This window comes from Poecilia reticulata, chromosome 2 (genome assembly GCF_904066995.2).
Source record: "Poecilia reticulata chromosome 2, P_reticulata-male-v2, whole genome shotgun sequence".
In the NCBI taxonomy this organism is placed as follows: domain Eukaryota; kingdom Metazoa; phylum Chordata; class Actinopteri; order Cyprinodontiformes; family Poeciliidae; genus Poecilia; species Poecilia reticulata.
In genome coordinates this window covers 12,200,397-12,205,230 of record NC_088831.1, presented here as the reverse complement: position 1 = coordinate 12,205,230, position 4,834 = coordinate 12,200,397, and the positions used below count along the sequence as shown (strand labels likewise).

Here is a 4,834-nt window from a genome sequence, read left to right as displayed (position 1 = left end):
TTTGGCTACAGTCAGCTGTCGCCTTGATATCAGCAGGAAAATAAAAAAACTAAGCACTGGATGGTACCGGATAATTACTGGACACAACGGCACACCAAAATACTCGATTGTTGAACCAGTAGCTCACAGATATTTTAAGTTTTGCATCTTTTTCATGGTACAGATCTTGGAGCTTTGGCGGAAAACAATAGGAGGAAGCAGGACACGGAACCAATCTATGTGGCATAAATTCGAACGGAAATACGTCACCACCTCTCATGGCATATACCCCATTGAACCCCAGTCTCCCGCGTGACAGGCGGGGATACTCGCCACTATACTAACGAGGAACTGCCACCAGACCCTTGACCCGGTGTTCTCGGGTCCAGCTGAGGCAACGTAGCAGTTGTGTGTGGGCATTAAGTACAAGTTACCAAAATATATTGTCATCTGAAGACTGATGGGCCTTATAGAGACCAAAGCCCAGTCCTAATATAGTGGAACCTCTTGGTTATGGGTAGGCATGAATGCAGTAACTGAAACATATGGAAGTTCATACCAAGTCCCCAGTTCAGTGGAAGAACAGGAAATTGTGTGTGTGTGTGTGTGTGTGTGCAAGGGCAGGCCCATGGGAACTGCCCAATGGTCCTCTGTCCCTGTACCCCAGCCTCTGCATCCCAGACGCTCTCAATGGCCTGTAGATAAGCTAAATGAGCTCGTTCATATTTGAGATGCATGAGCTCATTCACTTGCTTGGCCATATCTGCTGGTGACTTTCCGGTGCGTCTGAGTTCATCCATGACTGACTTACAGATGGCCTTCTTGTAAGTAAGAAATGCAGGCAGCAGGTTGGTGAATCTTCTGGGCAGCTTCTCCAGCCAACGAGGACTGTCAGCAAACCAGGTCTTCCGACAAGACTTACAGCAAAGTCTAGAGGACAGGATGTAATATTGCCCACTGGTCCCAACAATCACCCGAGGTCGGCCCACACCAGCGGAAACTACTTGTGGTTGAGGACATCCATGAAGACATGGGAGGTTGTAGTTATTTTTCAGCCTCGACATAATTTCATTTTCAGGTTTCCAAATAAAGAATGGGTGAAGCTGAAAAAAGTTGGGCGACGGGAGCTCAGCCACTGTGTCTATGAGCTCAGGCTGTGGAGGATGACGCCAGAGGGAAATTGCATTTCCAACATTTCGCACAGGACGAGACCCAGGCCACAGGCCAAGATCTTGCAGCTCTGTCCTCATCCACAGTTTCTGATGCTGAGAACAGTTCCAGCTGTTCATGTCATGATCATGTTGAATCAAGGGCACATGAAAGGGTGGCTGAGCTGAGGAAGCTGTAAAAAATAAAGATATGAAAAGATATGAAAACACATGGAATTAGGTTCCCAGTAATACAAAAAAAAAATTAAATTACAAATTTGTAAAATGTGTTCCAAATAGTAGCCACATTATTTACTAAATATTTGAAAGACAGTGTGGAAATGCTTTTAATAAATCAAACTACTCAGAGTAAAAAATAAAATAAAAAAGTTTTTTGGATGCAATCTGTTCTTACCGTCTTCAGCACTGTCTGCAAAGGAAAGGACTCTCTGTGCAGTGGTTGAAGCTGCGCTTGCACTGGAATCTGAAGAGAAGTGTTTTCATTCTGTTATTTCTCTGTGGCTTCATTATATATTAAGACAACAGATAAAGTAGCTGTGAATAGTGATAGTGCTACCTATGCAACAAACAGATCTTTAAAGATTAGTTTAAACTAACCTTTAACCTCTGATTCTTTTGCACTTGCTGTTTCCTTCACCATAAATGACAGCTGTGATGGAAGGGCCACAGGCATCTTTTGTGTGATTGCCAGGACTGTAAATAGTCAGAAGGAAGTAAAAAAAAGAACGTTTATTGCCTAAAAATATTTACAAGTATAAGATTTCTATTCAACAATATAATTTAAAACTCTTTACTGCCAGCTGTTGAGGATTCCGGTTCACCTGATGCGTCAAAAGGCCTGGATACTGTTGCAGTTGGTCCTAAATAAAGAGAATATATCAGTCACTGTGTAAATCACAACTGAACTCGACAGATGGTGTAGGTGAAAACTCAAAAAGTTGTACTTTTATTCCTTCTGCTTATTAGACTTCTAAAAATATTTAGAAGGTCATTTCCAAATGTGGGAAACAAAACAAACTCCACATTGAACACTTGACTTTTAGCTTTAGCAGGAGGAACAACAGCACTTAAATAAACATGCTGTTAGTAACAAATAATTCAAAAAAAAAAAAAAAAAAGAGGTAAGCATGCAGAATTGAAATCTATACTCACCAGCCTCTCCATCAATTCATAGTCCTTTGACATGCAGAGTAACGGTAGCAAACAGCAATATTGTAACAGGAACTTGACCGGAACGTGGCCAGAACACAGGAACATGGTCAAGGCTCAGGGTTGGAGGGTTATTCATCGTAAGAGAGAATAATACTCCAGTTCTGAAACCTCCTATTTTAAGAAAAACCTGTCTTTGCTCTTGAAGATGCTTTTGACACTGGGGTTCTCTCTGTTTCCGATGACCCTGACACTGGATACGCAGAGATAAATGTGTGAGAGAAACTAAGTGCAAGCAGAACATATTTTAGACTTTCAGCAAACAAAACCATAATCTGTTTACTGCTCAAGATTTTAGAGGGTGAGATGTTTAGCATTGCAGCCTCCAATCCTTCGTCCTCCTCCATCACTATAAGAGACAAAAAAATAATTGTATACAAAAATCAAGGATCAATCGGAGGAATATTTAATTTTTAAGGCAATATTTGCCCTGTCATCTTAACACTTTTAATGCACCATTCTTTATTGCTCACCCAGAGATGTATCTGGTTCACTGGATGGTGTGTTGGTTTGACTGGAGGAGGACTGTTGTCTCTTGAGCAGGTACTGCTGCAGCTTCTTCATCCTGGTCCCAGGAAGGCAGCTCTTCTTCACTAGAAGGCAGCATAACCATCTTCTCTACCATCCCATATTTCCTTCCACGTGCTCTTGGCCCGAGAACCAAAACCAACCAGCTGGTCATGTTCAGAACAGGCTGCTGTAACATCATCTCTGCTGGCTTCATATTCCAGGGCATCTTTAATTTCTTTAAAACTGAGAGCATATTTCACAAAGTAAGGAGGCTTACTTGCTAAGGCTCTCAGTTATACAGATCCCAGCTTCCTCCTCCTCCTGAAGGTTTCTGATGAGGTACAAAGTGTAACCTGCATCATTTCTAAGAGCCATCGGAAACTCTTCCCTTTATATTTTCCAAATTGGAGGCTGTAATCTCCCAGGACCTCTGACACATCTGTGACATCCCCCTCTTTCCCGGACCACAGTCAAAGCATTCTGCCGCACAACATCCTCTCTCTTGGGCTCAGACTTGTCCCACAGACTGGGATTATTTTTTATTTTCTTGGCCTCAGGAGAGGGATCCTGGAGAAGAAAGCCAAGGGGTCCCTTGCGGAAAACCACACTTAGTCTCCCTGGATAAAAAATGGTCTTCTGCATTTTGACCTAGTATGGAGCAAAAAAGGATGGATCAGGTGTTAAACAAATACTTTAAAAACTTTGAAATACATTTTCTTTAAATGTTATGATTAATACATTAGAGCTAATCAATGTAGAAGAGTACATTTTAATTAAATTCCAATTTTATATGAAATATAAATAAAACAAGGTTTTGTTGTGGAAAAAAATATTTTATCTAGAGTCTGGAAGAGGCCTAATTAGAAATGTATTAAAACAAATACAGCCAAAGACAGGAGGGACATAAGATATAATTTTTATCTATGTTTTATTTACTTCTGCTGTAATCAGATCCCATTTACGAGTATAATCTGATTTAAAAGAGACGTGTTTGATCATCTCACAAAAAAATTAACACAGATTGAAATGGAATATATGATTTAGTAAAAATGCTGACTTTATCATCATCACACATGGTTGACATGATACGATAGTCAAACATACTATACATACAGTAGCAATGACAATAGTTGCGGTTTGTTAGGCAGTGTCATAATACTTCAGACATCAGCATGATTTTAATTCAGCTTCAGTGTCAGGCACCGACACATAAACCAAACATAACATTAAATCAGAAAACAAATTATATGACTAGATAACGCCAGACACCGAAGTAGTAGAAAGTAACGCTACCGCTACATGTAATATATTCGGCCGAAAAGACGCGACCGTGACGATAAACATGTTTTATATCCATCGGCATCACTTACCTATTAAAATGAAGAAGGATGGATGTGAAGATCGCTTTTCTTTGATATTTTTCCTCCTCTCCGCTTAACGCCGGTAATTTGTCCTAAAAATCTCAGTCTAACAGCCGGAAAGTTGTCTTCCTCTGAATCCAAGTGTGTCACCCCCGGACATAAGATTGAACAGCGCCACCACGGCTTAGTGGTCAAAAATATATTGCGTCCGTAGTGGTTTAGGACTACCATTGGAAATGAATGGGAAACGGTTTAGGGCCGTTTAGCTAAACAATTCTCAGCTGCCACGCGGGAGGCCCGGGTTCGATTCCCGGCCAATGCAACATATTTTTCATTTATGCCCAAATTTTGTACCTTTTTCTCAAAATTTTGCTAAAAAATTCAATGCTTGTGAAATAAGTCTAAGCAGTTTCAGAATCCTAATTAAGCCACTCTCTCATGCTCAACAGCAGCTTCAAACTAGCATAAAGTTGTTAATGCTGGTCCTGTGAACAATAATTTTGAACTAGATGTTTTTGCCACAAGTCTGTCTTGATGATATTCATTGCACTAAAACGGTAAGTAAAGGACCTTCCACAACTAAAAAGGAAACAAAAACAAGTTTCA

General features: G+C 40.5%; 1 long non-coding RNA gene across 2 annotated transcripts; it reads right to left on the bottom strand.

The window, feature by feature from the left end:
- Positions 1-622: 622 nt before the first annotated feature.
- LOC145547795 (uncharacterized) lies at positions 623-3,136 on the bottom strand. Of its 2 annotated transcripts, XR_014084103.1 has the most exons (6): positions 2,831-3,136; positions 2,301-2,706; positions 1,943-2,008; positions 1,746-1,841; positions 1,543-1,611; positions 623-1,321 (listed from the first exon to the last, which is right to left on the bottom strand). It is a non-coding gene; the product is annotated as an uncharacterized LOC145547795 (long non-coding RNA). The 2 variants fall into 2 exon arrangements; XR_014084102.1 differs by having other exon boundaries at positions 1,943-2,706.
- Between the last annotated feature and the right edge of the window lie 1,698 nt (positions 3,137-4,834).